Source organism: Loxodonta africana, chromosome 3 (genome assembly GCF_030014295.1).
Source record: "Loxodonta africana isolate mLoxAfr1 chromosome 3, mLoxAfr1.hap2, whole genome shotgun sequence".
Taxonomy (NCBI): Eukaryota; Metazoa; Chordata; class Mammalia; order Proboscidea; family Elephantidae; genus Loxodonta; species Loxodonta africana.
In genome coordinates, this window is record NC_087344.1 from 134,775,642 (window position 1) to 134,800,954 (window position 25,313).

At 42.9% G+C, this 25,313-nt stretch overlaps 1 long non-coding RNA gene and 1 other non-coding gene across 2 annotated transcripts; both read right to left on the reverse strand.

Annotated features, from left to right (window-relative positions):
• Positions 1-5,700: 5,700 nt before the first annotated feature.
• On the reverse strand, positions 5,701-5,773 carry TRNAK-CUU (transfer RNA lysine (anticodon CUU)). The gene has a single exon. It is a non-coding gene; the product is annotated as a tRNA-Lys (tRNA).
• A 9,266-nt stretch (positions 5,774-15,039) lies between these two features.
• On the reverse strand, positions 15,040-24,768 carry LOC135230748 (uncharacterized). The gene is made up of 3 exons (XR_010321442.1): positions 24,443-24,768; positions 18,515-19,700; positions 15,040-16,936 (listed from the first exon to the last, which is right to left on the reverse strand). It is a non-coding gene; the product is annotated as an uncharacterized LOC135230748 (long non-coding RNA).
• Positions 24,769-25,313: the final 545 nt, after the last annotated feature.

Genomic DNA, 25,313 nt, shown 5'->3' on the forward strand with positions numbered 1-25,313 from the left:
GAATCAGTGGAGAAGATATTAAAATAGCTCTTATAAACACACTCTGTGTGTTCAGAAAAATGGAGGAAAATGTGAGCTAGATGAGGAGAGAAATGAAAAGTGCATAGAGAGAGACTCAGGTAGAACTTCTAGAGATGAACAATACATTGGATGACTTTTTCAGCTAAATGGACACTGTAGGAGACATACCAATATAAATTATCCAAAATGAAACCCAGAGGGCAAAAAGAACTAAAAATGTAAAGAACAGAGCATCACTGACCTGTGAGAAAACATCAAGTGGCCTATTACCCATGTAATTGGAGCCTTGGAAACAGGGTAGCTGGAGTGGCCAAAAAAAAAAAAAAATTGAATAGATAACAATAGTCCCAAGGGGAAGGTTACTGGCACGTCCTTGTGGCCTCCGTGGAGACAGCACACAGCAATCTATCTGTACAACTCCAGGAGCCACTGGATAACAAAGAGGAGAACAAAGAAGTCATTCAACGGTAGCTACAAAGAAAACTAGGCAATATGTAGGACCTTAAAATGAGAAGTTGTATGGCCTATAAACCAAAACCCAAACTCATTGCCATCAAGTCGATTCCGACTCATAGTGACCCTACAGGACAGAGTAGAACTGCCCCATAGAGTTTCCAAGGATCGCCTGGTGGATTTGAACTGCTGACCTTTTAGTTAGCAGCCATAGCATTGAACCACTACAGCACCAGGAAACCCTGGTGGTATGGCATAGGGACTATACTGGTTTGTTGACCAAGAGCTGATAGCTTCTCTTCTCCGTAACAATGGAAGGTTGCCCAAACACATTTTAGCCAACAGCGAAAGCAACATTTGTAGTGTTGCTGATGAGGAAGCTGAGGTTTGCAGAGAGGCTAATGGATTTCCTTGGTCTCAGGACTGTTCAGCACTGAATCAGGATCAGTCCTCTCAGTGGCTGATGCTTCAGGGCATCAGCTGTGGAATTAGTCATATCTGGGAGGATCTGGGAGTTTATTAGCCCATCTGTTCAGCTCATTAAAGAGGAATAATGATTGGATGTTTGCTTCAAAATTGCCACTAATAAAAGTTTCATAATCCTACAGGGGGAAGAGATTTCTACAGATGACACAAACCCCAAAACCTTTAAAGACTGATGCATATGACTACATCAAAATTTCAATTCCAATACAAATGACAAACTTTAAAAACATTCTACATGACAATGAAATTATTTTTCTTTTTGTTGTTGCCTTCGTTCGGTGCTGCTGAGTCTGTCTTACTCATAGCGACCTTACTTACAACAGAATGAAACACTACTGCCTGGTTCTGCGTCATCCTCACAATCGCTGTTATGCTTGTACCTATTGTTTTTATTGTTGCAGCCACTGTGTTACTCCGTCTTTTTGAGGATCTTCCTGTTTTTGCTGACCTTTTTTATTTAGTGTATATTTTTAGCAAAGACATACATGCCCAAAAGTTTGTTATGAAAAACCGTAGTCCCCTGGTCCCTTTCTACATTTCCTGTTCTCCACAGATAACAACTTTCAACCCATATAACCAATTATCTGGCTCTGTCTTTATCTCTAAAGAAAGATTGTAACACCTTGATTTTCCACTCCAGGCCCTGCAGAAAACGTGCAAGGGGCAAAATGGAGTACATTTGAGTTGGTGGGGGCACCAACTGCTAGTCAACACCTAGGGAGCCAATAAGGTGCTTCACTTGGCTTCCACTAGCTTGTCAGCCAACTTAATCCACCTCACCCCTGCACACTGTGAAAGGAAACTTTGCAAGAACAAATGCCAGGCAAGCTGCTTGGAGCTTTATCAGTGGAACCCGGTTTTCCGGTGGGACAGGAAGGGATGGGAGTGCTCCTGAGTGAGAAGGGGCGGTGGCCCACACCCAGCAACTGAAACCACTGCTGTGAACACACAGTACCTCTGCCTTTCATTCCCTACTTTCTCCCTTTTTCTTTCCTATTCTCTGCTCTGTTCTTTCCTGTCTCTCCTCCTTCCTCAGCTATTTTCTGAGGGTTTCTGGAATCTCAGTTTCTGAGGAGGAGAGAAGAGGATGAAGGGACAGGACTGCGAGGCCCAAAAGGCCGCGGGAAGCAGAACGGGGATCTGGAGCAACTCACAGTCTGCAGAGCCAGGGGCTCCCCTCCTGCTTCTTCCCTTCTAGTCAGAAACCTTTCTTGCTCCTAAATGACCATCAGGAGGGGGACACGGAAAGGGGGGTAACAAGTTTCATTCACTATTTAAAGAGTTTTTTTTTTTTAAAAAACTCCTCTAATTAAACACTAAGGTCTCACTGAGATTTCAACTTGGATCTCTGTAGTCAGAGTTCAGCATGCTCAGCATAACACCACGGAACCCCCTCAGAAGCTGATGACTGCATCCCAATACCAGACCTCATTTCCACTGCTGTGCAGTGGATTTTGACTCATGAGTATCTCAGTGAAAAAGCAAACACAATCCCACTGCTGTCGAGTTGATTCCAGCTCCTATATATAATTATCTCAAGAAAAACCAAAAACAGAAAACTCGTTGCCATCAAGTCGATTCCGACTCATCTCAGTACAGGTGTGTAAATACTCATTCAGCATCCATAGTTTCCACGGACTAACCTCAAGGCAGTCCTCTCTCAGACGGGGCTTGGATACGGTTGACCTGTGTGAGTGGACTCACGGGTCTTGCTTTCTCTCTGCCCCTCTCCTTTTATGGACTTGTGTCATTTCATTCAGAGCCCTGGTGGCCCAGTGTTTAAGAGTTTCACTGGTAAATCAAAAGGTTTGAAGTTTGAATTCACCAGCCGCTCCTTGGAACCCCTATGGGGGCAGTTCTACTCTGTAATATAGGGTCACTTTTGGCTAGACCCGATGGCAAAAAAAAAAAAAATTCACATCTGAGGAAATGAGGTAAAATTCACTTTGGGTTTAGGGCAATAGCACAGCTCTTTAAGTCTCCACCATAAACCACAAACTCTGCCTCATTTGCCGGAGTTTCCTGTGCCAAGGTGAAATTTCTGCAAACAATAGTGGTATTTCCTTTTCTCTGCCTTCACCCATTTCTCATTGCCCAGGGAGGGCAGATGATTGTCAGGGCAGGACTTGGGATTCACGTGTCCCTTGGGCAAACAGCTCCCATTACACTCCAAAGCCACCACAGTTTCTTATGTACAATACGTAAAGGTGTGTCAGCAAAGGTTTATCTGGGAGTGGGTTCAGGAGGGAGGCAGGATAACTTTCTTTTTCTTCTTTATACACTTCTTTTTTTTGGTAAGTTTTTCTTCCAACAAGCATCTATTTGTCAGATTTATAATAAAACAATTAACCATGTTGACCCATTTACACACTTAGACAAACCAGACTAACCTCATCTGCTGTGACTTAAAATTGACCACATGCTCTTGAGGCTCCAAGACAGAGGTCTGACACTTATACAGCCACAGTCGGTTTTCTAAGAGCTTGGCCATGTCTGTTACATTGCAACTTCTCAATATATCATTCACTGTTTTTTAGATGTTTTCTGAAAGAACTGTAGGGTAAAGAATTTAATTTCATCCAAGGCATTTGATCTTTGTCCTTGGTTTCTGAGAGATAACTCTAAACCAAAAACAAAAACAACCATTGTTGTCAAGTCGATTCCGACTCCTACCTACATTTATATAGTACAGGGTAGACCTGCTCAATAGAGTTTCTGAGGATTTAAGTCCTTATGGAAGCAGATCGACACAACTTTCTCCGGTGGAATGGCTGGTGGATTGAAACCACTAACCTTTGGGTTAGCAGCCCAGCACTTAACCACTGTCCCACCAGGGTGCCTTGAGATAACTGTAAACCCTTGGAATTCGCTAAGCAATTCAGATTCCTTTGTTTACTAGGAAACCCTGGTGGCATCGTGGTTAAGTGCTATGGCTGCTAACCAACAAGGTCTGCAGTTTAAATCTACCAGGTGTTCCTTGGAAACTCTATCCTATAGGGTCACTATGAGTTGGAATGTTTCTTATAGGCCTCCAGACCACACCTGAAGGTTTATGCTAACAAAGTGACTCAGATGGGGGCTGGCCAAGCTAGAAAGACCACCTCCTGTTATCAGCCAATTTGGGGGGAGGTGGATAAGTTTTGCTGGAAAGTCCATATGTAGTGGATACACACCACACCCCTCAGAAAACTCCTCTTACAACTGATTGGCTGATCACATGAGATCACATCATGGAAGTGAGTACACTATATTGCATTATGAAAAAGCAGGATGTCCAACTTCTGCCAAACCACTGAGAATCATAACCTAATCAAGTGGACACATGACATTAACCATCATGGGTCCTATGTCCTCAACCTGCCATCATGTGGCTGGCTGATAGCCCCACCTCCACTGGGGACTGGTGTCATATCAGGGACGCTGAGTTGTTTCCCACTGTTGGTTTTGGGCACTGAGTAATGTCTGTAGCCAGATTAGCCTTGGTAAGTGGAAGCAGATGTTACTGAGCTCATGAATAATTTCTATCCCAGCTGCTAGGCCACTTTGTTTATGAGCCCTTTGGGCAGCCCTAGAGTTTCCTTTGGTTTCTTTGGATGGTTTTCACAGCTCTGTTGAGATTACCTCTCAGATCACTCATTGACATCATGTTTTCTGTGTGTGTGTGTCATACTGTGGGGACTTGCGTGTTGCTGTGATGCTGGAAGCTATGCCACTGGTATTCAGATACCAGCAGGGTCACCCACGGGGGACAGGTTTCAGCTGAGCTTCCAGCCTAAGACAGACTAGGAAGAAGGACCCGGCAGTCTACTTCTGAAAAGCATTAGCCAGTGAAAACCTTATGAATAGCAGCGGAACATTGTCTGATATAGTGCTGGAAGATGAGCCCCCCAGGTTGGAAGACACTCAAAAGATGACTGGGGAAGAGCTGTCTCCTCAAAGTAGAGCCGACCTTAATGACGTGGATGGCGTAAAGCTTTCGGGATCTTCATTTGCTGATGTGGCACGACTTCAAATGAGAAGAAACAGCTGCAAACATCCATTGATAATCGGAACCTGGAATATACGAAGTATGAATCTAGGAAAATTGGAAATTGTCAAAAATGAAATGGAATGCATAAACATCAATATCTGAGGCATTAGTGAGCTGAAATGGACTGGTATTGGGCATTTTGAAACGGACAATTATACAGTCTACAATTCCGGGAATGACAACTTGAAGAGGAATGGTGTTGCATTCATCATCAAAAAGAACATTTCAAGATCTATCCTGAAGTACAACACTGTCAGAGACAGGATAATATCCAAACGCTTACAAGGAAGACCAGCTAATATGACTATTATTCAAATTTATGCACCAACCACTGCGGCCAAAGATGAAGAAATAGAAGATTTTTTATCAGCTGCTGCAGTCTGAAATTGATCGAACATGCTATCAAGATGCATTGATAACTACTGGCGATTGGAATGCGAACTGACAATGTAGAAGGTCCTAATTCTGCTGGTGGAGCTTTGGTTGCAAAGTGGGTAAGACCTCTCGGCTGCTTATCAAAAGGTCGGCAGGTGAAATCCACCAAAGTTCCTTGGAAACTCTATGGGGCAGTTCTACTCTGTCCTATACGGGTCGCCATAAGTCAGAATTCACTCGGTGGCAATGGGCTTTTCTTATCTCTTTTTTTTTTATTCTCTTGGTAAGCAGCTAGAAAAGATTCTGTGACAATGGAAGGGGGCATAAAAGGCGCCTATCCAACGTGGGGCTGGAACCCCCGACCCTGAGATTAAGAATCTCATGCTCTACCGACTGAGCTAGTCGGGTACTGCTGCTTTTCGCTTTCTACATAAGTATCATTGTCTTCAGAGCTAGAGTCATAATTACTCGTGTTAAAGTAATCCCTGAGTTTACAAATTCACGAACACAGTCTCACCTTTTCCCACTGAAAAACTCAAGGCTCAAAGACAGAGCTTGCGCAGGGTCCGGCGGACTCACTGTATGTGGGAGTCAAGAGTTCTGAAACCCTGATATTTCCGAAAATTCCTTCCGGACCTGGTCACTCTGAGAACCCGGTTTCGAGAACTCTGGCTCCGGAAGAGCGCGAAAGGAAGGGGATGAGGGCCGCAAACAACCGCGGGGAACAGGAAGAGAGGGGAAACTTGCTCCTGGGACCTTGGAGCTGCAGCCCAAGCTCCCTCTTCGCGGTCCCAAACCCTTTTCTCCCCTAACTCATGACGGGGGAGGGAGTAGAGGGAAGAGGGCGACGCGTTATGGGAAGCAGGTCCTATATATTTGGGAGCACTATTTTGTTTTTATATACGAAAATTTTGTGTGGACTGAATAAAAGAACATATTCTTTGCGAATAAAGGTCCCACCGAGATTTAAACGCAGGTCGGATTCAGGGCCTCATGAATACTTGCTCGGGGGATCCTTGGCTCCTCTCCCCAAAGTGTTAGGGCAAATTGCAGGTTGAGCGGCCTGCGGCAAAGCCAATACAGAGACAGGAGGAGGTAAGCAGTAAGAAGGCTTTATTGAATACCGGTATTCAAGAGAGAGAGGGAATTAAACTCCTCCCAAATTCTGTCTGCCCTAAAGGGTTGATGGGAGGGTTTTATATGGGAAAGATTAGGGTTACCTAATGTTTTGAGCACTAGTCCACAGATGGTTTTATACATCACAAAACAACTACAAAAACTCTTTATTAAACTAAAGATGAACATGTCGGGCATCTGGACTCTAATCAGTATATTTCTAACAGGCTGAAAAACTCTCATAAGAATCTCTGGGCTAGTGAAGCTGTTTTGCCAAGTCCACTGTGGCTGAGACAGGGAGCAAGAAAGAAAGCCTTTTGTTGGTTTGCAGGCTGAAGGCCATTTCTCAAGAGAACAAAGAAGAAAAGAGACCAAAGCCACAGGGGCTGAGATAGCTCTGCACCCCTTTGGAAGAGACCAGTATAGCTGGTACAATTAAATGTTTAGAGATTACTTAGAGCATCGTTATGACATTAGTCATGTCAAGCTCTTAATCACCTATTTTGAATAGGGGAAAACATGTTGTAAGGTATTAGGGTGTTTGTTGTGTTTAAGAGTGGAACAGGCTGCTCAGCTATATTTTGAACACAGCCTGCACCATTTTCCAAGGACTAGAGGTTAATCACAGTTTGTACAGCTATACTAAAACAAATGAGAAAATATACTCTCTCTAATACTAAAACACTGAAGAAAATGCATTTTCGCTACTTCAAAAGCGTTCAGATCCCCAGCCTCTAAAAGGTTGTAGCTCTGGGGTCATCCTCTAGAAGGGTCCTCTGGGCTGCTCCCGTGAAGGTGGAGGAAACTGTCCTTGCAGCCTTGGTTACTGCTTCCGCAGATTTTCACTTTTTCCTGAAGCTCTCTCCGTATGGCTGGTGGAAACTATCATTCACCAATTCTTTGACTGCACTCCTGAGAAGCTGCCTCCAGCAACAGCACAATAACTTTTGAAGGACTGGGCTGCAGAAGGAAGTTTCAACTACCTGGCGTGACTGGGATTTAAACTGAAGTTGCTGAGACCATAATGCAGAGTCTTGACCACTATATCATCAGAGCCACTCGCAGGCATCTTACCTCCTCAAGGAAAATGGATGCACACGTCCTCAAAAGACTCATCCAAAAATATTCATAGCAGCCTTGGTCACAAGCAAACACTAGAAATAACCCAATTGCCCACCAATACTGGTGTATTCACACTTTGGAATAACCTGCATTAATGTTGTAGAAATTAACTAGTGAAGCAGGCAGGCAAAAATGTGGATGAATGTATTCCCAAAAACACGACTCTGCTTGACTGGAAAAAAAAAAAAAAAAGCCAGATACTACAAGATATACGTTCATTAATGTGAACTCCAAAACACTAATCTCTGGTGACAGAAATCATAAGAGTGAACAACTAAACGTGGGCGGGCGGCGATTGATTGGAAAAGGGTTCTACAGACCTTGCTGGGATGATGGAAATTTCCTATAACTTGATCTCTGTGATGGTTATATTTACCATTTAATAAGCCGCCCAGTTAAGATTTTTACATTTGGCACTATGGGAGTTACATTCGAAGATTTAACTGTTGGCATAAACATGGGGGACAGAGGATGGAGTAAGACTGTGTAGAGCATGGCAAGGGGCTTGGACTATATTTTCAACTCACTAATAATTCATTCTTTAGTCTAAAAAAGTCATACTGATAGCTGAAATATCTCAGTCAGAAAAATGGTTATGACCACATGTCATTAGACTCAGTGAGAGGCAGCATTTCACCTTCTCCTCACTCGTGGGGAACATCTATGGTTTCTGGATCACCAGACCCCAGGCTTGTGCACTATTGGGTTTCTTTCGCTTCTCCTGACTCGCAGCTGAGTCCTGCCGCTCTATGGCCTCAAATCAGGGGTGCGGCCTGTGCAAGAACTTAAGGCAAACCTCAGGAGGAGTCAGTTCGTGCCAAGACAGACACCTGACACTGCCGAGGTTAATGTGGCCACCACAAAGAGTACCAACCACTCACTATCCGATCACCGCAGGCCATAAACTTGCAAAAATGATGCGTTTCCTTGAATATGTTTGAAGTGAAAACATTCACAATATTTCCTCGCTTTGCTGTTGGATAGCTACAGATAGTTCACTTTTCTCTCTTTCAAGCCTTCTCTCGGTTCCCTCCCTCGCCTGCCTCCCCATCCTGCTACTTCAGAAAAACCGTTCTCTCCTTCCCAGGATCCCAACTGAGTCCCCGCACAGGGTCCCCCGGAGGTCTAGTCCTCACCCACGCCTCCCTGTTTTCCTTCGCTCCCCTTCACTGTTCCCCTTTGCCCCCTTATTTTCCCAGCTCCCGCCCCACCACCGACGCCAACCAAGTCGAGCCGGGGGCGCCCAGCGGCGCGGGCGGGCGGAGCAGAAGAGGCGAAGGGACGTCCCGAAGCCCACGGGGCTCAGCTAGTCTGGGCCCCGCCCGGGATGGACAGGGGTCGCAGACTAGGGGGTCTCTGGAGGTCGTTGGCTTCTGAGGCGGGAGAGGAGTAGGGAGGGCGAAGGCCATTCGGTGGCCCTTCTAGCTTGGGACTCACCGAAAGCACAGGTTTCAAATGTGAAGAAGAACGCGATTTGTCGCCCCAACCCCTCTGGTTTTTCGAGGCTGTGGGGCCAGCGCAGTTGTGCCAAAGAAAGCGGGTGGCATCGGGGTTAGTAAGAAATCCCTGTTTATTGAGACCAGGAACACTGGCTACTGAAGGCTCTGTGGTGCAGCCCATTAGTGCGTTCCGAAGTTAACGGAAAGGTTGTTCGAGACCACCCCGGGAAATGGAGCGCTCCTTTACCCTCCTGTTCTCTCATGTCCTCCCAGAAAACAAATTAGGAGTACGCCTGGGAATCCGGAAATGCTTGAAAGAATAAAATCATCATTAAACGACCTTTTCCCAGTGTTTATGTGTACTATTATTTATCGAACACTTCCATCATTCTTGTACACATATCTTTGGCGACTTGTGCAAGTATTTCTATAGGGTATAGTCTGGAAGAGCAACTGCAGAAGAGGCACTATGCTGGGGCAATCTTAGGGCTCACCTTGTTTGTTTCCTGGTTTTGAAGGGTTGGTCGCCCCTGTTGCCTGATTTCCAGTGTTTTGAAAACCGGTGTTTCATAAAATTCGTCTTTTTTTGTTCAGGAGCCCCGTTGTTGCAGTGGTTAAGAGCGCTCACCTGCTAACCCAAAGTCCGAAGTTTGAACCTACCAGGCGGTCTGCGGGAGAAAGATTTGGCAGAGGGAGAAAGATGTGGAAATCAGCTTCCATAAAGATCACAGCATTCCGTAAAAACGCTATGGGGCATTTCTAGTCTGTTCTATAGGTTTACCGTCAGTCGGAATCTACTCGACCGCAACGGGTTTGGTTTTGGTTAGTGCATGTTTGCCAAAAGTGGAAGGTGTATCTTTGAATGTTTTTTTCATCTGAGTTCAATAGTTGTATAAATGTGTATTTGCATTTCAATTTATTTTTCCAACTCAATGAGTCATTTCCTTAATACCTTTGCCAGCACAACAAATTTTTTATACATCTGTGGTGCAATAAGTTCCTTTATATGGGCTTTTGCCTTGGTTCTTTGGAAAAAACAGCTGTAGAGGTATTTTTCCTGGCCTTGATGAGTTGTTACTTTTTCCCTAGTTCTTTGCAAAAACTACTTGAGGGACCTCCAAGGTCGCTTTCTAGCCCAGACCGCTATTAACTTTTCCCCAGGAAAGAAGCTGGTCTGTACAGGGAGAAAGACCTGGTGATCTGCTCCTGTAAAGATTAGAGCCTAGGAAACCTCATGGGGCAGTTCTACCCTGTCAAGTGAGGTCACTATGAGTCAAAATCCACTTGATGGCACCTCACAACATGTTTGGTTAAAAATTGTAGATAGACATAGAAGTCTCCATGTTGCAAGCAGTAATACAACAATTGATGCAGGCAGGGATCATCAACAAACATTAAAACTTTTAAGGATTCACACGTGGACACAGTGTATTTACACGCTCTCTAAGTTTCATCCCACAAACTCTAAAAATTACAAAGTGAAAAATGTCTCTTTCCAGTGGAGAGGACAGACACATCCTTACACTAAGAATCAGTAACAGTGATGAACACACTGACCCCTCTTTCCTTCCTGACAGGGTGCTGTACAAAGCACAGGGCATTACATATGTAGTGTTCTCACCCAAAGAGTTCAGCTTGATCAGAATGTAGGGGAAGACAATGGGTCTGTCCTCTTCAAAAACCACAACAAAGGAGTAGGAAGGGAGTAGGGAGACAGTTCAATGTAATTAGGAATAAAGAGATGTAACAATCAAGTGCCATTTAGGAGCCTGGATTGGAGGTTGGACAAACAACAACAGCACCACAACTCTCAACCTGCCCTCGCTCTGGCCTTCTGGCCCTAGCACCCTTACTCTCACTCTCCTGATATATTTGTATCAATCTGTCTATCTATCTATCTATACAAAACAATGGATGAAATTTGTATCTGCACAGCATGTTAGGTATTCCCAAAGTGAATTAATATTGATATTCTTAAGTTTGATAATTGAATTGTATTATGGTGATATAGAATAATGTTCTTAATCTCAAGATATACATGCTGAGGTATTTAGGAGTTTTCTTTTTGTCTGAATTTACTAAAGAAATACGTATGTTTGTGTGGGCGTGTGTAGAGACAGAAAGAGCAAATGAATATCAATTGCTGAACTTAGTAAAACAGTGTGAGGTGATCATTGTATAATTCTTTCAATTTTTTCTGTAGGTTTCAAAATTTTCCCATAGTTGCTGGGGGTGGGGACAGGATGATTGTAAAATATGGCAGGCTGTGAAGAGCTGGCAGAATCCTGGACTAAAATTGACTCCCTATGGGTCTCCTTCTTGCTGGACGATGTGACTGTCCCCGCTACCACTCACTGCTACAATAAAAAAAGATCACTAATCTGCTGTACAAACTCATCTGAAGGGATCCCTTCCTGCCACCCACCATTTGGGAGAAGTGTCTACTTCGTCCTTCTTCCTTGAATCAGCCTATTGTAGACTGAAAGTCTGGTAAGTTTGAGGCTACTTTGCATGTTTCAAAGTTTCTGAAAAAGATGTCCTGCTTTTATACTTGATTTTAAAAGACAAGTCAACGGTTATGAGAAATTTATTTCCAGGGAAAAACAAACAAAAAAAACAACAACAGAACAGGAGAGTAAAATTATTTGCAACCTCCTAGTTTCATCTGGGAGACCTCAACAGAGACCTCTAGGATGGAATATCTCCTGGAACTGTACAGGAAGGTTTTTCTTCATCACGTGTGAACAGCAAGCTCTCAGGATCCTTCTTTGGCAGACAGTCTATCGCTGTTTCTTTGAGAACCCAGGCTTAGACACGTGTGAGTCTGCTTCCCTGATTACAGGCACCTCACCACAAGGACAGATGGTGTTAGCTCTGTTCCTGGGTGTGAGACCCAATATTGTTTTTCTAAGTAAAACCAGGTGCTTAGTAACATTGAACTTTGGAAGGAAGTGGTGCATCTAAACTGAGTTGTTATCACTCTGAGGTATAAATGTAGTGGATGTATTAATGATGGAATTTCTTAGATTAGCTTGGAAAAGAAAACTTTATAATTTTGATATCTACGAAGAAAATCTTAGGCAACAGAGCATGTATAAAATAAAGTTTATTTTCAGAGATTTTAATACCCTCAAGTTTCAAAGGAAATGGACATGTGCCAAAAAGCTGATGAATAGTCCGCAGTGATATTATTATTCCCAAGTCCCCGAGATTTTCTTCCAGCTGCTGCTAACTCCTGCCATCCACAGGCTGGGACTGGGGAGGGAAAAGAATCTGGTTCTTTCAAGATTATCTGTGAATGTAGTCAACAGTGCCCTTCGGGCAGTTTTCGCATTAGGAGGCTGAGGGTTTGTGGTTTCTGCCTTGAAACCAGCTGTTCGGAGTAAAAATCCTAAGTGGCTGTGACTTTTAATTTTCATCTTGCTTTCAGGTTTGGACTTTCACTTGTTTTGTTGTGTTAGTTTTGGTCATCAATTTGGGAACTTAGCTGAAGTTTGTGACTATGCATTGTTGAAATTAGACAAGATCTTTTCATAGTTTCGGCATTCGTTGTCACCTGAAACAGAAAGGAAGAAATCCAAATGAGAATCTTCTATCAGCCCCTGCTAAGTGAGGCTAGAGTGAGAAGTGGTGATGGAGCCCAGGTGTACACTGAGTGCAGTTAAGTGGATGAGCTCCAGTGTGGAAGGAGTTAGTGACGACAGCAGGTTAGAGGAAATGTGCTCTGAAATATACTTAGATCCCATTCCCTGGTGCTGGTGATAGCCCTGCTCAAAGATGCTGCATATGGGTTGGTTAGATCCCTCCTCAGCTGTCAGTTTACTCTCTATTGTACTCTTCTGGAGGAAAATGAAGACCTCTCACACCTCCCAGGAAAAGATGTGGGTAGCCTCAAGCATGCACTTTCAGAAACAGCTGATTATAGGAGAGAATATATTCGGGAAAATCTCCCTCCTAAATTCATGTCCTAGTCCTTGTAAATAGGTGGGGTGGTGCCAAGGGAAGAGTCCCAAAATGTGTAAAGGAGCAGGGACCATCCAAGTATAGTTCTACCTTTTGCAGATGAGGAGACAGGTGTGGCAAGAGACTAAGGACCAGCTAAACATGGATGACGTACAAATGAGAAACTGGGACCAGAACCCAGGCCTCTGACCTTTTCATCTTCATCTCAGAGTTTGGAGAAAGGGAGAAGAAAGGCTCCAATCTGGATAAAGCCAATGAGCACCAGAGGCTCTTGGGTCATCTTGGTAGGGAAAGGAAAAAGGTTTTACAGAAAGGGCTTGCAAGCATTCTTCTTAAGAGATCAGGGAAAAAAAGAAATCATCAGAGAGAGAAAAATGTGAATTAGCAGATAAAGAGTGAAGCTTTAATCTTGAACCAATCCATTTTACCCCATGGAGGCCAATATTCTCTAAAGTGACTTCCATATCAGGTTGTATCTTAGGGGAATTTCTAGGAATATGTTCAATAGATAAACTACCAGAATTTTCAAGTGAAAAACTATTAACTTATTGTTTTTAGGTGGTCTCTGTAACCTGATTCATTTCAAATGAGTTTTTAAGGGAAAAAAAAATTTTTTAAACTGTGGTGATAATATACACAACTAAACATATGCCAATCCCATAATTTCTACATATATATTATTGACATTGATTACATTTTTCAGATTTTGCAACCACTCTCACTATCCTTTTCCAAATTATTCCATCACCATTAACGTAAACTCAATGTCTCCTAAGCAAAAACTCCCCATTTCCTGCTCCCTTCTACCCCTGGTAACTAATAACTTTTGATTTCTATATACTTCCTTCCCACTCATCTGACCGTCTGTCAGTGGAATGAAGGATGCCATTGCTGATATTAGAGGATCTTGGCTGAAAGCAGAGAATAGCAGAAAGATGTTTACCTGTGTTTTATTGACTACACAAAGGCATTTGACTGTGTGGATCATAACAAGTTATGGATAATATTGCGAAGGCTGGGAATTCCAGAACATGCAGTTGTGCTCATGTGAATTCCGTACCTAGACCAAGGGGCAGTCACGTGAACAGAACAAGGGGATACTGTGTGGTTTAAAATCAGGAAAGGTGTGCATCAGGGTTGTATCCTTTACACCATACATATTCAACCTGTATGCTGAGTAAATATACTGAGACGCTGGACTGTACAAAGAAGAATGCAGCATCAGGATTAGAGGAAGACTCATTAGCAACCTGCCATATGCAGATGACACAGCCTTGCTTGCTGAAAGTGAAGAGGACTTGAAGCACTTACTGATCAGGATCAAAGACTACAGCCTTCAGTATAGATTACATCTGAACATAAAGAAAAGAAAATTCTCTTAACTGGACTAATAAGCAACATCATGATAAACAGAGAAAAGATTGAAGTTGTCAAGAATTTCATTTTATTATTCATTTCCACAATCAATGTCCATGGAAGCAGCAGTCAAGCAATCAAAGGACTTATCTGCTACAGAAGACCTCTTTAAAGCCTTAAAAAGCAAAGAAGTCATTTTGAGGACTAAAGCGTGTTTGAATAAGCCATGGTATTTTCAATTGCCTCATATGCATGTAAAAGCTGGACAATGAATAAGGAAGACTGAAGAATTGATGCCTTTGAATTATGGTGTTGACGAAGAATAATTGATCACAGAACGAACAAATCTGTCTTGGAATAAGTACTGCCAGAATGCTTCTTAGAAGCAAGGATGGCAAAACTTCGCCTCATGTACTTTGGACATGTTATCAGAAGGGACCAGCTCCTGGAGAAAAATATCACGCTTTGTAAATAGAGGGTCAGCAAAAAAGAGTAAGATCCTCAATGAGATGGACTGACACGGTGGCCACAACAGTGGGCTTGAACATAACAATGATTGTGAGGATAGCACAGGAGCAGGCAGTGTTTCGTTATGTTGGACATAGGGTCACTATGATTAAGAACTGACTTGACAGCACCTAACAACAACACATATTTCCTTACTTTGTTTAAGTGAGATCATATGCTATTGGTCCTTTTGCAACTGACTTATTTTACTCATCATAATGTTTTCAAGGTTCATCCACGTTGTGGCATGCATCATGACTTCATTTCTCTTTATGGCTGAGTAATATTCCTTTTTGTCTATCCATTCATGTTGACAGACATTTCAGTTGTTTCAACATTTTGGCTGTTGTGAAAGTGCTGCAGCCAACATTGGTGTGCAAGTTTCTGTTTACTTTCGTGCTTTCACTTCTTCTGGGTATATACCTAGAATTGGGACTGACGGGTCATAGGTCATGTGGTAGTTCTATGATCATTTGTTTTTAAAAAAAAAAACCACTGAACTGTTTTTGTTTGTTTTTTAAGTACTTTATGTCATTGTGTTTTTGTCTTTAGTTGCCATTGAGTGGATTTCAACTCCTAGTGACTCCATGTGACAGAGTAGAACTGCCCCACAAAGGTGTCTTGGCTGTAATCTTTTCAGAAGCAAATGGTCAGGTCTTTCTCCTGTTGAGCGACTGGGTAAGTTTGGAACCGCCAACCTTCAGGTTATAAACTGAGTGCTTAACTGCTTGCACCTATAGATTTCCTTTTACGCCATTGTAGAGAATGGGAAATGTAAATATGTAATATGTTCCCTGAACGTTTAGGTTTTGTTTTTTTTACTGTTATAGTCTCTTTGGAGCCCTGGGAGCAAAGTAGTTAAGAGTTCAGGCTGCTAATCAAAAGGGTTAGGAGTTTGAATCTACCAGCCACTCCTTGGAAACCCTGTGGGGCTCATCTACTCGGTCCTACAGGGTTCTCTGAGTCAGAATTGACTTGACGGCAGTCAGCAACATAGTCTCTTTAGGTAAGTAAGTCCTAAAAGCTCTTTTTGGGGGTTTTGTTTAATAAAAAATGTTGGTAAAAAGCAAGTTTTTCAAATTGCAATTCTGAACCATGAGTAGGTTGTGAAATCAATGTTGTGACTAATTACAGGTTTTATTTAAAGAATCAGAAAGGACAATACTAGGATCCATTACATGTAGTGACCACAAAAATTTTTTAACATATGCTGGGTCACAAAGAATTATATATTTCTTACTGCATCTTGTGATCAAAAAAAGGTGGAGTGACTCTATTCTACATAGACAGTTATATTTCTAATGTATCCTCTACTTTTTTCTCTTCTCTTTTTTCAATGTTATATAAAAACAAGACTGTTGAGAAAGGAATGCAAATTTCATCAACAGTTGATGTTCAGCCTTTTCTATGAAGTAGCCACACCATTGGAATACTCCAATGCTAGTGACCTGAGACCCTACTAGACCAATCATCTCTCTCATCTCTATCTGCATATTAGAATCACCCAGGGAGGTTTTTAAGAATACCACACCCACTGCCGAGAATAATGATACCCAAATCCAACTCCACACCATTTAAATCAGAATCTTTAGGTGTGGTGTCAAAGAATTTACGTTAGTTCAAAGCTGACCAGGTTCTTCCTAGAATCGCCCAAATTCCCACCATTATCTTTGCTTCTCCACCTCTCTTCCACCATAGGCTTCTTTCCCATTGGACTTAAAGATTTTATTCTTCCTTCTCACAGTCTCAGGTAAGTCACTCTCTCATTTGGACTTCCAAGATAAACATTGTACTGATAGCTCTTGTTTTCCTTCTATTTATCCATCTGAATCTTTACAAAGCTGGCCTTTAGATTCTGTTTTCCCAAAGCCAGTTCACGACAAAGGTCTCCTCAAGTCAGGTAGATGGAATTCATACTCCAGTATCTGTCAGTCAGTGTTAAGTGCTTTTCAGGCAGAGAGCAACTGATTGCTGTGGGACTGACATAAACACCCAGGTAATTTCAGGTCCCTGAGCCATCAGGCAAAGTAGTTCCAGTAGTTTTAGTGTAGTCCTCCTCAGAAGGGTCCTTGAAAGCAAGAGGAAATCGTAAGCATGAGAGTGAGAAAGGGATCCAGGGTGGGTGCTGTGCAGGGAGGGATAACGAGGTGGATATTCCACAAAGCAGGAACCCAGTAAATATTAAGTCTGGGGGAATAAAGGTAGTTTGAGGATACTTCATGAGCTTATAAGCACTTTTGCCATCCAAGATATGCTTGCTTTTTTCTTTGTTTGTTTCTCAGTAATAAGAGTTACACACCATAATGCAACTGGGATATTATACTTTGAATACAACAAATTCAAAATTTGCAAAGGATCAACACGACCTATACTTTCAGTATTTTATTACTTTTATTTTTTATCAGTTTGAAAACTGGGGCTTTTGCCCTTTTTCAGGTTTATATCACCTTTCTGGTCTTCACAGTTCATCAAAGACTACTGACCTGGAATCTAAATTAAAAACACAGGGGCGTATCTATTCAGAGACATAAATACTCCATGCGTGTGGTCTGGGTGCCCTCAGAAGTATTCCAGGAGCCCTCAGGTTGGTGTTTAGAGAAGTGGCCTGGCATGCCTTCCTGAGCCCCCCTCGTAGAGTGTTCCTGATTTAATGAATCATTGCCATGTCTGCCACCTGAGTCAGGCAAAAAATTAAAATATTTCTTGTTCCCCAGCTCACAAGATACTTCCCCAGCTGCTGTCTGAACTTCTCCAGCCTTCATTTCCACCACAGAGGTGGTCGCTAGACCACGGTTGTGTGTCCCACTACTGTTTTTACACGGAACCTACTCCAGTCTCTGAGGAGAGAACAAACAACCAGGTCCCACCTGTCCTCCAAAGTCAGAGGACTACAAGGGTGCCTCCATGTCTGCCCCTGTTCTGCTTACTCAGGTGTTCTCAGGGGTAATTTTCTCTATAAAAACTGTTCCAGTATAAATCAACTTTACCATCAGCAGGTTCTACTATACCCAGTGTTTCAACTAACCCCAAAACAGTGAGGGGCTTTATTCTTTTTTCAAATATACTCAGGATCATTACTTCATTTGATGTCTACAGCATTCACAGATTTACAAATGAGGAAATAGAAATCCAGGAAGGATAAATCCGTTGAAGAAAGCTACTAAAGACCAAGCCCAAGCCGAGCCCATTGCTGTTGAGTCGATTCCAACTCCCAGCAACCCTATAGAACAGAGTACAACTGCCCTAGGGTTTCCAAGGAGCAGCTGGTGGGTTCGAACTGCTGACCTACTGGTTAGCTGCCGAGCTCTTAACCACTGTGCAACCAAGGCTCCTTAGTAAACACAGCACTGATAAAAAACAAACAAGCAAAGAAGATGGGATGGCTGCTGCCTCCTGTACCAAAAGCCTGTGATGAAGGAGCCAGTTCTAATAACGTCACCTCCAGTTCTATGTATTTCCTCGCTGTACTCATGTTTTTTTACTCATGCCTTGCCCATCCTGATATTGTCATGGCCCCTAGAGTGTGAGACGAAAAGCAGGACATCTGGTTAAAAAGTCACTCATAGAGTTGTGGAGGCATAGAATCTTATGTGAGATTAGGACCTTGGTAGGAGCTAAGGGTCTTCAGAGCCTGTGGTCAACTTACCCATGGTGAGTTTGCTCATGAGGCACTCTGCCAGCTGGCTTCCTTGGGCCAGTTGATCACAAAATCTCTGTCTCTGGTAGTTGGAAATGTTAGCATTCCTGATGAAGTCCTTAAAAGACTTGATTGTATTTTTCACATGCTCTGTGAAAAGGTTACATCCACCAATCCCTTCTTATATTTTCTGACATAAATGGATCAGTTCTTGAGCCTGAGCCTGAATTAGGGAATCGTATTTCCTAAGATGGAAAAGAAGAGGAAAATATAAGAGTGAGCACAGTGAATGATGGGCTATGACAGTTTCATCAGAGACATCTCTTAGAACACCCCAAAGAACTCTCCAAGTTTAATTCCTACACAAGGTGTTTGACTTTGCTGTGGCAGAAGGAATGAGGAAACAGCCTTGGGTATATTTGTTTTACTAACTTTGCTTTCAAACGATGCCCCTTCAGTTCATCACTTCAGCAAGCTGACATACAACCTTAACCATCACAGTCCACCTCTTGTCAAATTGGCACCTGTACACATCTCCTTAAACAATAGAAGATCGCTAAATAAAGAAAATTACAAAGTCATACTTGTGCCTAACATGATACATCTAACATGCCTACAACCAAAAACACACTAGCCCTGTGTACATCTTATATTTTATCAGTGAAAAAAACAAAAATATTTGATGCAGACACACAAGGAAGAAATACTCATAACAATTACAGGCTTCTTTTCTGCAACTTGGCACATGGTCATAGCTGGTATTTAGAACTACCTTCTTCCTCCACCCATTCCATATTCCCTTTCCCCTAACCAAGCACCTCAGCTGGTCATTGTTCTTTGCCTGCTGAGGTGACCTAAAGCTTCATTCCTGAAGGGTCTGGACTATTAGTAGTCATGTTGGAATTGGGTTGCTGTATTTTTCAGTGACTTTAATAATACTAAGAGAAGCTTTAAGGGATCTCCTGTATTGCAGAAATACTCTTCTTTACCTCTATTATGCAACATCAATCCAATTTCTCCTTCGTTCTCAGGGTCAACCACACCAGCCAATGTGGTAAATCCCTTGGTTGCCCGTTGATCCAAAGGAATGAGTAGGCCAAATGGCCAGGTGGTGTTCTTAAATTCCAGTTGAGTGGGATCTTTGGTGTTTCTTCGTGTGGGACCATTCCTCCCTTTGGAACTAAGATGTCTAGACCTGCAGAGCATAGGGTCATGGGGACAGGGAGCAAAAATTTTGCAAGTGGGTCAATAGAGGTAACAGTGAATGGTGCCAATCCCTTCTCCACCCCTTGATTCCTGGAGCTGTGAATCCTGCCTATGGGAGAAACAGCACCATGTATTGGATGCTGGTTTAGAACATATATAGCCTCCTGGAGAACTTTGCCTCAATCCTACAATGTGGTGCCAGCTAGGTGGCACCATAATTGTGTGTTTAGAAGGCCATTCCATTGCTCCATCAAGCCGGCTGCTTCAGGATAATAAGGAACATGGTAAGACCAGTGAATTCCATGAGCATGGGCCCATTGCTATACTTCATTTGCTGTGAAGTAAGTCCCTTGATCCAAGGTGATGCTCTATGGGATTTCATGACGGTGGATAAGGCATGTTATGAGTCCACTGATCTTAGTTACGTGTGCAGGGAAGGATAATCCGTATCCAGAGTAAGCATCTATCCGAGTAAGAACAAAACTCTGTGCTTTCTACGATGGAAGTAGTCCGATGTAATTAACCTGCCACCAGGTTGCTGGCTGATCACCTCGAGGAATGGTGCCATATCGGAGCCTCAAAGTTGATCTCTATTGCTGGTATATTTGGCATTCAGCATTGGCTGTAGCCAAGTCAGCCTTGATGAGTAGAAGGCCATGTTACTGAGCAATACAGAACCTCCATCAATGCCACCATGACCACTTTTTTCATGAGCCCATTGGACAATGATGGGAGTGGCTGGGAAAAAAAGATGACTGGTTTCCACGGAATAAGTCATCCTGTTCTCTTGATTTTTTTTTTTTTTATTCTCTTGATTATTAAAATCCTCCTCTGCAGAGGTCATCCTTGGTGACCATTCACATAAGACACATAAGACTCTTCATTCCTTTGGTCCATTCAGAGAGATCTATCCACATACCTCTTCTCCATACCTCCTTGTCTCCAATTTTCCAGTCATGTCCCTCCCGAGTCCCTGACCATCCAGCCAACCATCAGCCACAGCCCATGAATCAGTATACAATGGCACACCTAGCCATTTTTCAAGGCGAAGTGAATAAGGAGGTACACTGTTGAAAGTTCTGCCTGTCGGGAAGATTTCCCTTCACCAGACAGAGTCCGTCAGGGAAGTCCCAGAAATGGCTGCATTGCTGAGGCTGTCCACTTTCGAGGGGTGCTTGCACTTGATGCAGAACCATCTGTCATGGATTGAATTATATTCCCCCAAAAATGTATGTATCAGTTTGGCTGGGCCATGATTCCCAGTATTGTGTGATTTTCCTATATGTTGTAAATCCTGCCTTTGTGATGTTAATGAGGGAGAATGAGCGGAAGTTGTGTTAAGGAGGCAGGACTCCATGGATAAGACTAGATTGTGTCTTGAGGCAATCTCTTGAGATTAAAAGAGAGAAGCAACCAGAGGGACAGAGGGACCTCATAGCACAAGGAAAGCAGTGCCAGGAGCAGACTGTGTCCTTTGGACATGGGCTCCCTGTGCAGTGAGGCTCCTAGCCTGGGGGAAGATTGATGAAAAGGCCGACAGACAAAGAAAGCCTTTCCCTGGAGCTCATGCCCTGAATTTGGACTTTTAGCCTACTTTTTTGTGAGGAAATTAACTTCTCTTTGTTAAATCTGTCTACTTGTAGCATTTCTGTTATAGCAGCACCAGATGACTAAGACACCATCTATAAACCACGCATAAGTTTTCTCTTCCTTACTCAACTGATCACAAGGAACTGTCCGTGAGGTTATAGGTGCAGCCTGGGAGAGGCAGGTAATGTGATACAGGTGGAGACAATAGGCATTAGGACCATTTCCTCATGCAGCTTACTTGTACCTTCAGATCCTGCTCAAGGCCGATTTGTATACACCATTTTCATTTAATGATGTCATGTTATGTCTGAGTTTACGGCTCTGTGGGTCAGACAACATCCAGCTCATGATGGTCAACTCCTGCTGCATGGTGACTTGGTGGCTCATTGTTAAGCAGTCTCTACTAAGGCCCAGTAACAAGCCAAAAGCTGTTCCTCAAAATGAAAGTATTGTCTGCAGAGGATGGCAGGGGTTTGCTCCTAAATCCTAAGGGTCTGCACTGTGATTCACCAATACAGGCCTGCCAAAGACTCCAAACAGCATTTCTATCTGCTACTGACACTTCAAGCTACATTTTATCAGCCAGATTATATGGCCCAAGAGGCGGAGTAGCTTGAGGGCAGCCTGAAATTTTGTGGGATTAATTTCCCATCCTCCAGCATGCAAAAGTTTTACCAATAAGTTCAGAATCACTGACACTTCTTCCTTAATACATCCATTCGGCATAATGTCATCAGTGTAATGGACCAGTGTGATGTATTGTGAAAGGGAAAAGCAATCAAGTTTCCTACAGACTAATTTATGACATAGGGCTGGAGAGTTGATATACCTATAAGGTAGGAAAGCGAAGGTGTATTTCTGGCCTTGCCAGCTGAAGGCAAATTTCTTCTGGTGTTCCATCAAAACCGTAATTAAGAAAAAGGCATTGGCCAGATCAATAGCTATGTACCAGGTAACAGGAGATGTATTAACTTGCTCAAGTAATGAAACCACATCTGGAACAGCAGCTACAATTGGAGTCACCACCTGATGAAGTTTATGATAATCCACTGTCATTGTCCAAGATTCATCTGTTTTTTGCATAGGCCAAGTAGGCGAGATGAGTTGGGATGTCATGGGAATCATCACCCCTGCAGTCTTCAAATCCTTGATGGTGGCAGTGGTCTCTCCAATCACCCTCCAGAAATGTGGTATTGCTTTTTGTTTACTATTTTCTTAGGTAGGGGCAGTTTTAATGGCTTCCACTTGGCTTTTCCTATCATAATGGCACTTACTCCAGTTTTCAGAGATCCAATGTCGGGGCTCTACCAGTTGCTGAGTAAATCCATTCCATTATGCATTCTGGAACCGGGGAAATCACTACAGGATGGGTTTGGGGAACCACTGGACACACTGTGTGATGAACCTGAGCTAAGTCTCAAATAATAATCTGGTATCCAGATGGCCCTACTCTGACTCGTGGACCACAGTGAAGTTTTGTGTCTCTTGAAATTAGTGTAATTTTAGAGCCAGTATCCAGTAATCCTTCACAAGTCTGATTATTTCCTTTTTCACAATGAACATTCACTCTCATAAAAGGTCATAGAACCCCTTTGGGAAGGCTGGGAGAAAGATTAACTGTATAAATTTTTGGCTGTCCTTCTTCAAGGTGACCAAGCCTCTGCTATATTCAAGGGATTGTAGATCTATAAACTGGTTCAAGCCTGGGAACTGATTGAGGGACTGTGACTCTCTATTCTGGTGATTCAAGTTAGACTGCAGCTCACTTGACCTAGAAATCCTCTGCTTATACAGATGAAGTAAATATTTAGTAGATTTCCCATCTATTTCATTGGTAGGGACACCATGACTAAGCAGCCAATACCATAAGTCCATGCAAGTCAGACTAGGGCTAATTAATGCTTTGGCACCACTGTTCATTACAGCAACCAAGCCCAACTTGTCTTTGTCAATCGGGTGCCAGCACTTAGCCCCTACCACCACAGGGTCCAACCAGCCCCACTGTAGTTAGGTGTCTTAATTCAGTTTGGGACATTCTTTTCTTGTGTTTCATACGTCCTCCTGGGTCACACTTTGTACTTCACCTTTTGTGGCTTGCTGGGACTTAAGTCTAATCTAGAAGCAATAAAATGGGTGTTGTGGATATGTTCTGAGAATATTCAGCAACATCTTGTAAGGCATCTGCCTCAGATGATGCCACAGGCAATGACCCAGATGCTGCCCCGGTTGATATCTCAGAAAAATGCTCTTCAGACACAGCTGGGCTAATCTCATCAGATGGGAGTGGAGGGGGTAATGGTTTTACTGGGGAGGGTGGTTTGCAGACAAAGATGAAATAGTCTTCAGATGCGAGTAAAAAGGCTGGTTCTGTTGAGTGATTCAATGGAATTTAAGGGCTCATTGTCCCCAACTTCCTGATTATCTGCCCACATGTCACCATCTCAAGTTTCAGAATCCAATTTATTCCCAACCAATGCCCCCACTTTAACTTCAGGCACCATTTGAGGTTGGAAATTCAATTGGCATTGTAATTCAGCCACTCTTACAGTAAGACTGTAGGTTTAGTTTTTCAGCAATATCAGCTCTCTTGCTACAAGAAATAAGGTTTTCTTTCAGAGCCTGTGTGACAAAGTTGAGGTCATTTATGTGGTGCTTGAGCAGTGATTCTGAAGCTCTGTGCTCATCTCTTTCTTTCACCACTTTGTCTTGCTAAAGTAGAACTAACCAATCAGCCTCCTTATACTTCTCATTCTGACAAAATCGTAGAAAAGTATGAAACATGTGATCATCTAGAGCCTTGCCTCTCACCAAGACATAATCTATTGGTGGTGATATTTTGCGTATTTCTGTTGCCACCTCACTCCATGGATTAACAGTGCCCTCTTTACTACTGGAAAGAAAATCATCAATATTTTTAAGACTAATAAGACTTGAGAACCAATTTAGAAAACTCATCCTTACAATTTTGTTTCTCCGGAATCACTCTAGTATCAAAAGTCTTAGGCTGGATTCTCTAGAGAAGCAAAACCAGTGAAAAGTGTGTGTGTGTATGTATGTATATGTATGTATATATAAAGAGAAGGAGATAAATAGATTTATATGAAGGAAATGGCTCACGAAGTTGTAGAAGCTGGCAAGTACCAAGTCTATGGGTCAGGTGTCAGACTGGAGGCTTCTCCTGAATCATGCAGCTGCAAGGGGTGACGAGCCCAAGATTGGCAGATCAAACAGCAGTCAGCTGGCTCACAGACCCCAGATGCTGACAAATCCAAGAGGGGCAGGTAAGACGGCAGGCTTCTGGCTCACAGGCTGTGGGAGCTGATGAATCCTGAGATCAACAGGGATTACAGCAGACTGATGGCTCAAGTACCAGATGTCAGATGATGACAACCTGGATGCACAATTCTGAGTGAGCAAAAGCCAGTGAACTTTACCAGAATATCCATATCTACTGGGTGCAGGCTACATCCCCGAGGAAACTCCCCTAACAACTGATTGGCTTATCACATCATATTCCATCATGGAGGTGATTACATTATATCACAAAATAGAGTATATATAAGTTCTTACATAACTGCCAAATTACTTCATTACATAACTGCTAAACTACATCATTAGATAACTGCCATGCCACTGAGAATCATGGCCCACGCTAGTTGGTGCATAACTTTAACCATCACAGGTCTCTATCTTGAATGGGTGCTCTGTGAGATTAAAGACAGTGCCATGTGTTAAGGAACTCACGGCACCCAGTGGAATATAAACACATAACTAAGCATTCAGTTCATAGTTAGAACTGGGTGCTCCTAAAGCTGGACTAGACATTTATACTCATCTACCCTTTCTGATACCTGAATCTTCCCACTTTTGCACTATGAAGAGGTCATCTATAGATCATCTTTAAAATTCTATTCTCTGAGTTCCAGAGGAAGTAAAGACAGACTAGGGAGAAGCGAGGGCTCCACACTTATGGCGCTGTCATACACTGGGTTCTCTAAAGAAGCAAAATCAG